This window comes from Coregonus lavaretus, assembly GCF_964263955.1.
Source record: "Coregonus lavaretus genome assembly, chromosome: 25".
Classification (NCBI taxonomy): Eukaryota; Metazoa; Chordata; class Actinopteri; order Salmoniformes; family Salmonidae; genus Coregonus; species Coregonus lavaretus.
In genome coordinates this window covers 38,939,098-38,955,214 of record NC_140012.1, presented here as the reverse complement: position 1 = coordinate 38,955,214, position 16,117 = coordinate 38,939,098, and the positions used below count along the sequence as shown (strand labels likewise).

Here is a 16,117-nt window from a genome sequence, read left to right as displayed (position 1 = left end):
GTTGAGCCTGTGTCACTCGAGTGTCCTCCTCTGACCCCTGAAGCGCTTTTTCTCTGGGGGTCACTGCATGTTGTCAGGGAGCTCATTAAGCTGACTAATATTTCTCTTGACTGCCTCTACTAAATCAAATCAAATCAAATCAAATTTTATTGGTCACATGCGCCGAATACAACAGGTGCAGACATTACAGTGAAATGCTTACTTACAGCCCTTAACCAACAGTGCATTTATTTTAAACAAAAAAGTAAGAATAAAACAACAACAAAAAAGTGTTGAGAAAAAAAGAGCAGAAGTAAAAATAAAGTGACAGTAGGGAGGCTATATATACAATAGAATAAAGTGAATAAAAAGACTGCTGCTGTCTGTTACCTCACTGCTGCCAACAATGGGCAGTGGTACAAGCTGCCTGAAGGACACTAGGGAATTGTAAAGGTTTAAGATATGGCTCAGAGGTCCAGTTGTGGCAAAGCAACTGACTGTATGACCACTATAAATTAATAAGTTTGATTAACAAATACACACAAAGCAGAAAAAAACTAGTATTGAGTATTTTGGTCAGCCTGTTGTTAACAATTTAGAACGTCCCCCTGCTAAATACGGAATCCCGGCTGAATCCAGGTTACGTTTTGTTCTCTGTCTCACACACAGTGAGTGGTGTGTATAAACGGATGTGGTTCAGCTCATGAGGATCAGATGACACACCTCTGACGTGTGCTATTCTCTGAAACACAAGGCCTCTATCCAACCCCTCCCCTCCCGCTCCCCTACACCTCCCTGCTCCCCTCCCAACTGCTGTAATTGAGCAGGAGGGATTGTCACTGCATTTGTCTGGTAATTCCAGAGCTAGTCACCAGGGGAAGTTAAGTTCTCTCTTACTCACTTCTTTTGAACAAGGTTCAGGGTTTTTGAACAAGGTTCAGAGTTTTGCTCACACTGTTTACACACTTTCAGAATTTAGAAAAAGTGAAAGAAGAACAGGTCGACGGGGGGATATGTGTGTGTTTGTGGAACGTTAGAGAGTGAGAGCAGGAAAGAGAGAGTGATCTAGCTCACCTGCTGTACTCAATCATCGCTTTACAATTTCAAAGACAATGAAAGCAGATCTGTTACCATGTAGTTAACGCTTCACTATTCATAGAAACCTAAATCCACTAGCCTTGGGCATTCCATCAATACTAATAAAACAGGGAATTAATTATGAATTTTAAAACTCTATTACTCAGCTATAGTATACTATTGAGGCTGAGGAGTGATTGTTACACTTTGGATATGCATGCACAGACACACAACCAATCAACACAGACTTCATAAACATAAAGCGATTTCCTGTCAGTGACAGTTTGAGTTAGAATCACCATGGGGACAATGTATATGATGTTTACACAGTAGATAACTGAGAGGAAATGATCTTCCAAAGAGCTGGGAAGGAGTAGGAATTCACACTGAGCAATAGAATAGGATTTTGATCATGTGTAATGTATGAGTCACATTTTGTGAGGTGACCATTTAAAAAATATTCACTTTATTTTACAGCCACACATAGATTGAACAGTTTTGAACTTGGTGGGGAGAATATCACAATAATATGTGTTCCCCTATGCTGGGATATTCTGTTTGTCTTTTATACAGTGGGGGAAAAAAGTATTTAGTCAGCCACCAATTGTGCAAGTTCTCCCACTTAAAAAGATGAGAGAGGCCTGTAATTTTCATCATAGGTACACGTCAACTATGACAGACAAATTTAGAAAACAAAATCCAGAAAATCACATTGTAGGATTTTTTATGAATTTATTTGCAAATTATGGTGGAAAATAAGTATTTGGTCACCTACAAACAAGCAAGATTTCTGGCTCTCACAGACCTGTAACTTCTTCTTTAAGAGGCTCCTCTGTCCTCCACTCGTTACCTGTATTAATGGCACCTGTTTGAACTTGTTATCAGTATAAAAGACACCTGTCCACAGCCTCAAACAGTCACACTCGAAACTCCACTATGGCCAAGACCAAAGAGCTGTCAAAGGACACCAGAAACAAAATTGTAGACCTGCAATAGGCTGGGAAGACTGAATCTGCAATAGGTAAGCAGCTTGGTTTGAAGAAATCAACTGTGGGAGCAATTATTAGGAAATGGAAGACATACAAGACCACTGATAATCTCCCTCGATCTGAGTCTCCACGCAAGATCTCACCCCGTGGGGTCAAAATGATCACAAGAACGGTGAGCAAAAATCCCAGAACCACACGGGGGGACCTAGTGAATGACCTGCAGAGAGCTGGGACCAAAGTAACAAAGCCTACCATCAGTAACACACTACGCCGCCAGGGACTCAAATCCTGCTGCGCCAGACGTGTCCCCCTGCTTAAGCCAGTACATGTCCAGGCCCGTCTGAAGTGTGCTAGAGTGCATTTGGATGATCCAGAAGAGGATTGGGAGAATGTCATATGGTCAGATGAAACCAAAATATAACTTTTTGGTAAAAACTCAACTCGTCGTGTTTGGAGGACAAAGAATGCTGAGTTGCATCCAAAGAACACCATACCTACTGTGAAGCATGGGGGTGGAAACATCATGCTTTGGGGCTGTTTTTCTGCAAAGGGACCAGGACGACTGATCCGTGTAAAGGAAAGAATGAATGGGGCCATGTATCGTGAGATTTTGAGTGAAAACCTCCTTCCATCAGCAAGGGCATTGAAGATGAAACGTGGCTGGGTCTTTTAGCATGACAATGATCCCAAACACACCGCCCGGGCAACGAAGGAGTGACTTCGTAAGAAGCATTTCAAGGTCCTGGAGTGGCCTAGCCAGTCTCCAGATCTCAACCCCATAGAAAATCTTTTGGAGGGAGTTGAAAGTCCGTGTTGCCCAGCGACAGCCCCAAAACATCACTGCTCTAGAGGAGATCTGCATGGAGGAATGGGCCAAAATTGGGCCAGCAACAGTGTGTGAAAACCTTGTGAAGACTTACAGAAAACGTTTGACCTGTGTCATTGCCAACAAAGGGTATATAACAAAGTATTGAGAAACTTTTGTTATTGACCAAATACTTATTTTCCACCATAATTTGCAAATAAATTCATAAAAAATCCTACAATGTGATTTTCTGGAAAAAAAATTCTCATTTTGTCTGTCATAGTTGATGTGTACCTTTGATGAAAATTACAGGCCTCTCTCATCTTTTTAAGTGGGAGAACATGCACAATTGGTGGCTGACTAAATACTTTTTTTCCCCACTGTATATGAATATAATAATTTTCATTTTTTACAGAAACGTTGAAATACGAGAAGTAATACTGTAACACAAATCATTTCATTTCCTTATGCTTGAATTGCCTATTGTCACATATAAGTGATTCAGTTATAGTGGTCTACAGAAAAAAGGTCAGTGGTGTTCATCAACAAAACATCTTCAGGCAATGTGAATAAGCCTGTACATCAGTTTTCATACAAATTATCCAGCTAGCAACTTTTCTATCTATCACACAGCTAATGCCTTGTGTTCCTGTCCAAGAATCCAATTAATAAGCACTCGCTACGGTATTAAGCAATGACTTCAGTTGAATTTGCTTTATTCAGCTAACCATAACGCATATTCATTATAAACCTAGCATCTCCCTCCACCTAATGAGATAGTTGAGTGATACGTACAGTAGGATGTGGTAAAATATTTTCATTATCTCTCTCTTCGTCTCTCTTCAATCTCTTCATGTTCTCCATGGTTGAAGGAAAAGTCTTCTCGTCAATAAGATTAGGTCATCTCAACGTAAGTCAGTGCTACCAACTTGTTCCTCCAGATAGGATTGGCCTGGGACTTAAGAGAGGGTGATTCATTTTATAATGAAATGGTGACTACGCTACTTTGCCGGGCCCAATGTGTCTGCAGTCCTTCAGAATCACACATCTATGCTGATTCCCCTTGTGATACTGTATTTCTGACTGAAAGCACTTATTGCTACAACATAACAAACAAGAATGCTGAATGAATGCACCCAAATATCTTCAGCCAAAGGAGCAACAAAGGCTTCACTAAATCTGCCAGACACCTTGCCTCTCTTTAGAAATGCACAAATAAATCACAGGTGGGCCCAATGCCCTCTAAGGGACCATCACAATTCTTAAAATAGTCATAATCGTCCTATACATTGAGGGGGGCATGTACAGTATGTCAGTACATAGTGCTGTTTATATGCTGGTTTTGCGAGTGTGACTTACAGCATGCAGCAGCCCCTAAACCTGAATGAGCTGAATCATTAGCCCAGGAGGCTAGGTCGCTGCTAGGACAGAGAGGGATTACCGTGAGTATGGTTTTCCCTCTACTACAGCGTATAGTCTGATGACGTAGCGTGCAGCTGTCCTGGTTGAACATTTAAAACCACTAGGGGTCTAATTTAGCCAACATAAGAGGGGACATTCCAATGTTGTAACCCAGGATATGAATAAAAATGAATCACTTTACGTGACTGTGTAATTGAATTCTACAGGAGGTGACAATTGAATATAGATTTGGAAACAGTTTTGAGCCTTTAGTTTGACTCCTGACTACATGTTGTCAAAGTCTGGACCAGGTGTTAGTTTGACTCCTGACTACATGTTGTAACTGGCTACGAGACTATTGCAGCTTTGTGGGTGTAACATTTATTGACAATTTTGATACCTTCTGGAAACGTTTTATAAGGAGGATGGGATCCACCCAAATCATTTGGGTTCCTGGATCCTTTCACAGCATTATAAGGCAGCGTTGAGACAATGACTTGTCAATGACCCAAGCCCAGCTCAGTCAATCCCTACCATTGTGTCGCTGAGTTGTCACAATGCTTCAGCAAATGTACAATATCCCAGGGGCGTTGGAATACACAATGTAAGTATCCTAATTTATGTCCCTCTAACTGCCCTGAATGCTTCTGCTGATCCTACAGCTATGTATGCAGTAATCATGTGCCTATGAACCAGAGTTATACTGTTAACATTGAGGCAGTGTGCTCTAGTAGGAAGTCCACTGTGTGCAGCTCACCCTGCACTAACATAAGCATGTCTACTTCTGCTAAGCTTCCCAGTGAAGCAATGAAAACAATCAAGCATCCCAGAAAAGTGCTCAAAATAGCCCACATTAACATATGTAGCTTAAGAAACAAGGTTCATGAAATCAATAACTTGCTAGTAACAGATGACATTCATATTCTGACAATCTCTGAAACTCACTTAGAAAATACCTGATGATATAGTGGTAGCAATACATGGTTATAACATCTAAATAAAATACAGAAATGCCAAAGGTGGAGGTGTTGCCGTTTATATTCAGAACCACATTCCTGTAAAGCTTAGAGAGGAGCTCATGTTAATTACTGTTGAAGTAATATGGCTACAGGTTCATCTGCCTCACCTAAAGCCCATTCTGGTGGGAAGCTGCTATAGACCACCAAGTGCTAACAGTCAGTATCTGGATAACATGTGTGAAATGCTTGATAATGTATGTGGTATCAACAGAGAGGTATATCTTCTGGGTCATTTAAATATTGACTGGCTTTCATCAAGCTGCCCACTCAAGAAAAAGCTTCAAACTGTAACTAGTGCCTGCAACCTGGTTCAGTCAACCTACCAAGGTAGTTACAAACAGCACAGGAATGAAATCATCAATGTATTGATCACATCTTTACTAATTCTGCAGAAATATGCTTTAAAGCAGTATCCAAATCCATCAGATCTAGTGATCACAATACAGTGCAATCGGAAAGTATTCAGACCCCTTGACTTTTTCCACATTTTGTTACTTTACAGCCTTATTCTAAAATTGATTAAATAAAACATTTTCCTCATCAATCTATACCCCATAATGACAAAGTGAAAACATCATGTGTAATGTATGTGTAATGTTTCTTTTTTAAGAAATACCTTATTTACATAAGTATTCAGACCCTTTGCTATGAGACCTAAAATTGAGCTCAGGCGCATCCTGTTTCCATTGATCATCCTGGAGATGTTTCTACAACTAGATTGGAGTCCACCTGTAAATTCAATTGATTGGACATGATTTGGAAAGGCACAGACCTGTCTATGTAAGGTCCCACAGTTGACAGTGCATGCCAGAGCAAAAACCAAGCCATGAGGTCGAAGCTCCGAGACAGGATTGTGTCAAGGCACAGATCTGGGGAAGGGTACCAAAAAATGTCTGCACCATTGAAGGTCCCCAAGAAGACAGTGGCCTCCCTCATTCTTAAATGGAAGAAGTTTGGAACCACCAAGACTCTTCCTAGAGCTGGCCGCTCAGCCAAACTGAGCAATCGGGGGAGAAGGGCCTTTCTCAGGGAAGTGACCAAGAACCCAATGGTCACTCTACAGAACTCCAGAGTTCCTCTGTGGAGATGGGAGAACCTTCCAGAAGGTCAACCATCTCTGCAGCACTCCACCAATGAGGCCTTTATGGTAAAGTGGCCAGATGTAAGCCACTTCTCAGTAAAAGGCACATGACAGCCCGCTTGGAGTTTGCCAAAAGGCATCTAAGGGACTCTCAGACCATGAGAAACAAGATTCTCTGGTCTGATGAAACCAAGATTGAACTCTTTGACCTGAATGCCAAGCGTCACGTCTGGAGGAAACCTGGCACCATCCCTACGGTGAAGCATGGTGGTGGCAGAATCATGCTGTGGGGATGTTTTTCAGCGGCAGGATCGAGGGAAAGATGAACGGAGCAAAGTATAGAGAGATCCTTGATGAAAACCTGCTCCAGAGCACTCAGGACCTCAGACTGGGGTGAAGGTTCACCTTCCAACAGGACCACGACCCTAAGCACACAGCCAAGACAACGCAGGAGTGGCTTCGGGACAAGTCTCTGAATGTCCTTGAGTGGCCCAGCCAGAGCCCGGACTTGAACCTGATCAAACATCTATGGAGAGACTTGAAAATAGCTGTGCAGCAATGCTCCCCATTCAACCTGACAGAGCTTGAGAGGATCTGCAGTGAAGAATGGGAGAAACTCCCCAAATACAGATGTGCCAAGCTTGTAGCGTCATACCCAAGAAGACTTGAGGCTGTAATCACTGCCAAAGGTGCTTCAACAAAGTACTGAGTAAAGGGTCTGAATACTTATGTAAATGTGGTAGTTGCTTTATAATTATTGGGTATTGTCTGTAGATTGATAAGAGGAGGGGGGGGGGGGGGGGGGGGGGACAATTTAATCCATTTTAGAATAAGGCTGTAAAGTAACTAAATTAGGAAAAAGTAAAGGGGTCTGAATATTTTCTGAAGGCACTATATAGTAGCCATATCTAGGAAAACAAAAGTTCCAAAGGCTGGGCCTAATATCGTGTATAAGAAGTCATACAATACATTTTATAGTAATTCCTATGTTGTTGATGTAAAGAATATTTGTTGTTCTGTGGTGTGTAATGAGGAGCAACCAGACGCTGCATTTGACACATTTATGAAATTGCTTTTTCCAGTTACTAATAAGCATGCACCCATTAATAAAATGACTGTAAAAACTGTTAAATCCCTGTGGATTGATGAGGAATTGAAATTGATGGTTGATAGGGATGAGGCAAATCGATTGGCAAATTGAGAAATCATGTGAATAAACTGAATAAAAAGAAGAAACTACACTACGAAACAACGATAAATTACATAGGAAATGATAGTAAAAAGCTTTGGGGCACCTTAAATGAAATTTTGGGCAAAAAGGCCAACTCAGCACCATCATTCATTGAATCAGATGGCTCATTCATCACAAAACCCACTGATATTGCCAACTACTTTAATGATTTTTTCATTGGCAAGATTAGCAAACGTAGGCAACAAACGCTGACACTACACATCCAAGTATATCTGACCAAATTATGAAAGACAAGCATTGTAATTTTGAATTCCGTAAAGTGAGTGTGGAAGAAGTGAACAAATTATTGTTGTCTATCAACAATGACAAGCCACCGGGGTCTGACAACTTGGATGGAAAATTACTGAGGATAATAGTGGACGATATTGTCACTCCTATTTGCCATATCTTCAATCTAAGCCTACTAGAAAGTGTGTGCCCTCAGGCCTGGAGGGAAGCAAAAGTCATTCCGCTACCCAACAATAGCAAAGCACCCTTTACTGGCTCAAACAGCCAACCAATCAGCCTGTTACCAACCATTAGTAAACTTTTGGAAAAAATGGTGTTTGACCAGATACAATGCTATTTTACTGACTTTCAGCACGCTTATAGGGAAGGAAATTCAACAAGCACGGCACTTACACAAATGCCTGATGATTGGCTGAGAGAAATTGATGATAAAAAGATTGTGGGAGCTGTTTTGTTAGACTTCAGTGTGGCTTTTGACATTATCGATCATAGTCTGCCAATGGAAAAACATGTTATGGCTTTACACCTCCTGCTATATTGTGGATAAAGAGTTACCTGTCTAACAGAACACAGAGGGTATTCATTAATGGAAGTCTCTCTAACATAATCCAGGTAGAATCAGGAATTCCCCACTTTTTTCAATCTTTACTAATGACATGCCACTGGCCTTGACAAAAGCCAGTGTCTTTATGTATGCAGATGACTCAACACTATACACGTCAGCTACTACAGCGAGTGAAATCACTACAACACTTAAAGAACTGCAGTTAGTTTCAGAATGGGTGGCAAGGAATAAGTTAGTCCTAAATATTTCAAAAACTAAAAGCATTGTATTTGGGACAAATCATTCACTAAACCCTAAACCTCAACTAAATCTTGTAATAAATAATGTGGAAATTGAGCAAGTTGAGGTGACTTAACTGCTTGGAGTAACCCTGGATTGTAAACTGTCATGATCAAAACATGTTGATAGCTAAGATGGGGAGAAGTCTGTCCATAATAAAGCGCTGCTCTGCCTTTTTAACAACACTATCAACAAGACAGGTCCTACAGGCTCTAGTTTTGTCGCACCTGGACTCCTGTTCAGTCGTGTGGTCAGGTGCCACAAAGAGGGACCTCGGAAAATTACAATTTTGTTCAGAACAGGGCAGCACGGCTGGCCCTTGAATGTAAACGGGGAGCTAACATGAATAATATGCATGTAAATCTCTCATGGCTCAAAGTGGAGGAGAGATTGACTTTATCACTACTTGTTTTTGTAAGAAGTGTTGACATGCTGAATGCACCGAGGTGTCTGTTTAAACTACTAGCACACAGCTCAGACACTCATGCAAACCCCACAAGACATGCCACCAAAGGTCTCTTATATAATTATAACCCTGTGAAATCAAAATCTCCTTTGCCCCCTGCAGGCTACTCACTGTGGATGCAGCTTGTAGAGTGTTCTGTCCGTCCCCACGGTGATGTCCATTTGGCCCAGCTCGCGGTTCTCTCGGATTTTGTCGACGACGGCGGCCATTCCGGCTCCACAGAGCTGGGCTGCCCGGTGAGACACTGTACCACACACCTCCTTGACGATGATACTGTCATCACATGTGCTGTCCAGACCCAGATGCAGCAGAATGGACCTCACCTGCAGTAGCGCCAAGCGGTCACTGGGGGGAGATATAGAGGAGTCTCACGCTTCATATTCTTGTACGCCTGGGGTGTATTCACTACATTTGACATTTTAGTGCTTTAGCAGACACTTTTATCCAGAACGACTTACAGTTAGTGCATTCATTATAAGGTAGCTAGGTGAGACAACCACATATCACAGTCATAGTAAGTCATCTTTCCTCAATAAAGCAACAAAGTCTATGCTAGTAAGAAAATACAGTTTAGTCTCTTCAACTTGCTCAATTTCCACATTATTCATTACAATATTTAGTTGAGGTTTAGGGTTTAGTTAATGATTTGTCCCAAATACAATGCTTTTAGTTTTTGAAATATTTAGGCCTAACTTATTTCTTGCCACCCATTCTAAAACGGACTCTTTGTTAAGTGTTGCAGTGATTTCACTCGGTGTAGTAGCTGACGTGTAAAGTGTTGAGTCATCCGCATACATAGACACTCAGGCTTTACTCAGAGCCAGTGGCAGGTCATTAGTAAAGATGTTAGCGCAAGAAACGCAGGGGGTAGGGGTGAAGGAAGGGGTGCTGTGGGATTAATCAAGATACTTTGTGAATAGGTAGGTTTCTTAGACATTTTTGGAAGATGGGCAGGGACTCAGAACCAAAGTAACCAAACAGAACCAAACGGAAGAATACAGAAGCAGCAAACATAACAAAACGGAGAGGGGCCTACCTGAATTTATCCAATAGAAACTCTAGTTTTCGTTGCAAAATGCTTTGCTACGTTTCGAGAGACCCTGGTATAAAAGCCTACTCTACTTATGCAACTGTAAACACTTACTGTAAGTATCCCTAACCAGCATTAAAAGCACATATTCATCTGAGTAATCCTAAATACTATGTGGATTTACGTTGGATCTGACTACTATTACAGGCCTGAGTTGCTGTGCTACGTGCGCATTTCTACGACTCTGTACCTCTCGATTTGGGACAGGAACTTGGTCTCGAAGATACCCCTGGTCTTCAGAGGCTCTGTGATGTGGCCCTGGAACAGAATACCTCTCCTGGTTAGGTCCATGAGAATCTGTCTCACTATCTCCCCAAGTACATACCGCTGTTCATCTTCTCAAACCTGGGGCAGCAGGATATGACATGAATTAGACAAAATGCTAAAAAGCTACAATTGTTCAATATTTCACTGCATTGCTGGGGCAATAGTCTAGAACTTTTATTTACTAATATGGGGACATTGTCATGCAGAATTTGAATCAAGCCTTTTTAAATGATTATGGGTTAGGGAAAATTTTCATAAGCATAATACAGCAAAATGAATTCTCTCTTTAACACGGTTGAATAACTAATTTGTATCAGATTTAGACTGAACTATGGATAAGAAACTAATTGAATGACAATCCCTGACACCAGGGTGTCCTCTACATCAGGGGTTCTTAAACCTTTACAGCTCGAGACCCAAATGAGAAATTGACCGTCGTCCCGTGACCTAAATCGTCCTCCAACAACCCAAATTAAAAATAACTCACAACCCACCTCTCACATGCCCAGGGCCCACTTTGGGTCCCGAACCCATAATTTAAGAAACCCTGCTCTAGTGATGCAGGAAGTGGCCATTCTGATCTGGATATTAACAACTTGCCTTTGTTTGCCGTTGTTCAATGACCCCTCATCTACTTCTCTGTCAAACCTGGTCCGGATGTCCTCTAGGCAGTCATTCTCCCCAAAACGCCCCACTCTGTGTTCACCCACGTCCGTCCCTAGTCCCCCTCCACCATCTCAATGTTCCTAATTTCCTCCATTTAACACACGTTACTCCACGTCCCTAGGGGGCAGCATTTCACACAGAGATCATACACATCTCACTGTTTTGTTAGTGTAGGAAGAGTACAATATAAAATCACCAGGGTTGAGAATAGCTAGGCCCTACATACCAGCAATAAGTCCTATCTCACACTAGGGGTCTTCATATACACACGTCATCATTGTGCCCGCTGTGTCATTCACCACGGCAACAATGTCCAGATCAAATTCCTACAGGAAACTAAATATTACATTTGGCCTATAAATACTTTTATAATGGGCGATAGTATAGATATTTCCTTCCAGACTGGCTATTACAGAGCACAGTAGGGCTTGTTCCATTTCACTCACATTTCTAAGCTTCTCGCAACATGTCCACCACATCACTTCCTTCACAGTCTGTGGCTTTGAACCCTTTGGTCCAGCTAACCAAACTTCCCTGAGGAAGGAAGTGTTACAATGGAGAGCCGTCACACACTTGAAAAGTAATGGAATGTCTTACCCTGATTAAGCACACAGGGCATTGAAATAACTGCCATTCTTTGGCGTTAAGGGTGCTGATCTTTATCTACTTTTACCTTATCGATTCCTGTCTGTCTGCAGGGGAAGGAGAAGGTGAAACCAAGCGGGAGGTGAGTATTCTTCATCTCCATGTAGTCCAGAAAATCTGAGATGCACTGGACAGTGTGGTTCGAACAGCTGGAAACAGAGAATTTGTTTGAGTCAGGTTAAGGTTAGGGACCTGAGGGGCATACTACAAAGCAGGATAAATGAGTTAGCCAGCTAACTTGCCTAAATATTCTGAAATAACATTTTACTTTTTAGAAAGATAAGCTCGAAATGGGCATGGTTTGATCGACTCAACAATCAAAACACATATCTAAGTTTCGATTTCTTAATGAAGCAGAAAATCAATAGTTATTTCTGGTTGTTTATCAAAGTTACCTGGCTAACTCATTGATCCTGCAGTACACCCCTCAGAGTGGGGCGGTGGCAGTCTCACCTCCTCTCCTGTGCCCTGCATGATCTCCAGAGGGTTGGTGTAGATCTTGTTGTACATACAGACAGACTTGCTTATTCCACTCCGGATCTTCACCACCAGCACCCGGAAGTTAGTTCCTCTCAGGTCCAAAGCCAAGTACTTTCCTTACTCTGCAATAATAAACTTTGTGATCACTCAAATTTGAATGAAACAACTTGCATCTAATTATATGATTTTAAACAGCAACTTCTCATAAACTGTTTTGGTGATGGTACAGAATAAAGTGTGATAAAGGGTATTAGCATGGTAATAACATGATAATGTTCTGCATTATGAATAACAAGGTAAACCTTCAATCTGTAGCCAGTCGTCTCACCTGTCCCATCAGGAGTCCTGTAGACGAAGGAGAGCAGCATATTAACCTAGGCCGTGCTGTGGGAATCCTTCCTAAGGCCTCTCTCTAGCTCCACTCTCATCATGACCCTGACCTGCTGGAGGTTCTCTGGACTCAGGCTGAGGAGAGCAAGAGTGTTGATGATATCCCTCCTCTGGGCCGCCAGCCTCTGAGTCACCGCTGTTACCATGGCAGCCCCTTACTGTGCTGTTACCAAGGCGGCCCCCTTTACTGCTTCCACTCTGACAGCACAACGCGCACATAGCACTCTGGCACCAGTCGGCGCACCACCTTGTGGAGCCTCTTGGGGTACCTGGGAGGATGGTGGAGTGAGAGAGAGAGAGAGAGAGAGAGAGAGAGAGAGAGAGAGAGAGAGAGAGAGAGAGAGAGAGAGAGAGAGAGAGAGAGAGAGAGAGAGAGAGAGAGAGAGGAGAGAGAGAGAGAGAGAGAGAGAGAGAGAGAGAGAGAGAGAGAGAGAGAGAGAGAGAGAGAGAGAGAGAGAGAGAGAGAGAGAGAGAGAGAGAGATTTACTGTCAATGTTCACAGGCAAAGAGGAAAACGAACACTGAGCAGAAACCTTACACTCTGAATATATAGTAACACAATGACCATGTTTGTCAGTGCAGTTCACACCTACTGTTACGTCACATGTAAGTGGCTTTGCAGGTAGCTGGTTTTATTGATAATCCATTGGAGCCTGTCTAATGTTTTTGGAATGATAATACTCATTAAGATAAGACTCCCATTAAAGGTATCTAGAGTAAACAGGGATTTAATCATGAACCTAGGCTGCATTGTTAAATACTTCATCTACTTTGGACTGTCCACAAGGGAAAGAGAAGGTGAAGCCCATAGGTTCTCTCTTCTGGGTGATGTGCTTCTTTTGCAGGTTAAAAAACGTCTCTGTGGAAAGCCAACCAAGGAGAGCAAGTTCTGCAATTTTTAGGTTTCAAATAAATCAGAACAGAAGGGAAAAGCTTACATTACAATTGAAAAGTGACTTTCAAGAAGTGTGGCTCAGCATAGTTTTGAAAGATGTTCAAAAACCTGCTATTTCAGTGTGTTTGAGGAAAGCACTTGCGGACAAAATCTTTGATATTAGAAAAGTAATTCTAAATGTAATCAGCCGTTTTTAAGAATGTAACTGTAATCCAATTACACTTCCTTTTTTAAATATATTTTTTTACAGTAATCTGGCTTGATTACAGTTACTTCATTATGTAATCTGATTACGTAATCCCAGTTACATGTAATGCATTACTACACGATCCCTGAATAACAGACCTAATGATAGTGATTCCACAGGTTTCAATGTCCTATGACTGATATGACACGGTTAATCCTGTCAGGATCATGTTGTATAAATGTTGTACCACTTGCTATGAGAGTTTGAATGATTCCCATTTTCAAACAGAGTATGTCCGTCTGTGTAACAACAGACGTTGTCATCGTACTGACCCCAGTCCCTCTACCGTTCAGGTCTCACTCTCCATCTCCACCCTCCTCTTCCTCTCGGACACCTTCACCTGGAGCACTTTACACTTGGAGCCGCCCAGGTCCAACACCAGGAACTCCCCCTTTTCTGTGGAGCAGTGGAAACAACACAATTTGACCTTGGATTGACCTCCTGTTCATAAAACAGCACTACACCATCTGCCTGTCACATATTATAACTGAATGTATTAAGATGAAAATATCAAAGAAAAAGACAGGGTTACATATGTCAGATAGATAATCACGCAAAAGGCGTAGTTTCGTTAAGTAATATGTCATCAGTAACATGAGAGGTCACGTGGGCAGAATTTTGACCGCCGCTGTGGCGTTGCTTTCAGTGGAGAGTCCTTTTTCCATCTCTGCACGAAAACGAGCTGAAATGTCCACTAACTGGTCATCGGAGAGACACATGGCATACAGGAACCTGTCCAACTGGTGGGGGGGGGACAGTCAATGGGCAACTGACCTTTAGCCAAATAACTGACCAATGAACCTACAAAGCTATAGAATGACTTGACTATATCCAAATAAAGGACCAAACATATTGTAAATATTGTAGAGGTCTAGATAAGAGCCTTGTAAGTGTGAATGATTCAGATCAGCATGACTGAAACTACGTCAACTATTCCATGCCTTCTTCTCAGAGGCCCATTTGTGGGGGGAAAAACTACAAAACTGTTCTCTTTAGTTTCCTGTATCCACACTTCAAACAAAACCAAACAGTTGAAGACAGAGCATGAAAGAGTTTTTAAAAAAGGACTAATAATGATGGGATTTAACTGTTGCTAATGCACTAGGCCGGGAATTGAGTACAGTATTTATGTTGAAATGTATCATGTAAAAGTAATCAATTATGGGGATAGTTTCGGATCCAAATAATAATTCAACCCCTGATGACAACCACACAGCTGACTACTTGAAATGACAACATACTGTAGTTAATGTATGTATTGTATGCCCTCTACATTTATCAGTAAACGTGTCAGACTGTGTGATTACAAACACCATTCCAATAAACATGGTTTCAGAGGACAAGGTCACCCTTTTTCTCACAATCTCTCCTCTCTCCATTGGAATGAATAATGCAACAAGAAGGTTAAATCATTCCTCAAGCAGCAGTGTAAAATAAATGTAGCCACATTAAGCAACCACGGTTTCATCCCTGACTGAAGGACCGCCTCATAAAAAGGCTTAAACTGACTCAAACAGGCATTTCACATGCAGGCATAAATGAAATAAAATTACAGTGATCCTGTAGACTGCACTAAATACTGCTATGAACTATTTGGAAACTAACAGAAACATTTTAGCAACTTTCTTTAAACCCCTCTCTCTCTAGAGACTGTAAACCATCCTTTACGTTGTTGGTCACAAACAAACTTGGGGAAAATGACTAGAATTGCTTACTTTGCTTCCAATTTACATAAAGCAAAGCACCCACACAAATTAACAAAAAAATAGTCCCGTGTAGCTCAGTTGGTAGAGCATGGCGGTTGCAATGCCAGGGTTGTGGGTTTGATTCCCACGGGGACTAGTATGAAAATGTATGCACTCACTACTGTAAGTCACTCTGGATAAGAGCGTCTGCTAAATGACTTTAAAAAAATAATCCTGTGCAGTAAATGTATGACACACAATTTACATGATTAGTGTCACCAACACCGGTATTTCCATAGCAACTAGGCTACTTACAGTATGTACACAACCAAAACAGCAAGTAAAATACAACCCTTCACACATCAGAAACATCTCACCTTCTTGATTTGGTCGTCCTTCAGCTTGGAGGAATGGAGAGAGGAAGTGCACAGCAAACATGTTCACTTCTGTTACCAGTAAGTTCTATCCTGCAACTACAAATGTCTCTGCGCAAAGCAATACAACCTGAAACAGGACAATCTCATAAACAGTTTCCTCTTGAAGTTTCAGTCCTTGAGCTTGTTGCTCTGTGACCCCTCAGTGAGTTGTCGTCCTACTCTCCCTGACTTGGG

General features: G+C 41.7%; 1 pseudogene across 1 annotated transcript; it reads right to left on the bottom strand.

The window, feature by feature from the left end:
- Positions 1 to 9,248: 9,248 nt before the first annotated feature.
- LOC311100905 (hexokinase HKDC1-like) lies at positions 9,249 to 15,944 on the bottom strand (annotated as a pseudogene). The gene is made up of 11 exons: positions 15,884 to 15,944; positions 14,122 to 14,217; positions 13,457 to 13,538; positions 12,618 to 12,948; positions 12,263 to 12,411; positions 11,838 to 11,958; positions 11,611 to 11,698; positions 11,391 to 11,490; positions 11,099 to 11,281; positions 10,422 to 10,576; positions 9,249 to 9,486 (listed from the first exon to the last, which is right to left on the bottom strand). The product of its transcript is annotated as a hexokinase HKDC1-like (transcript).
- Between the last annotated feature and the right edge of the window lie 173 nt (positions 15,945 to 16,117).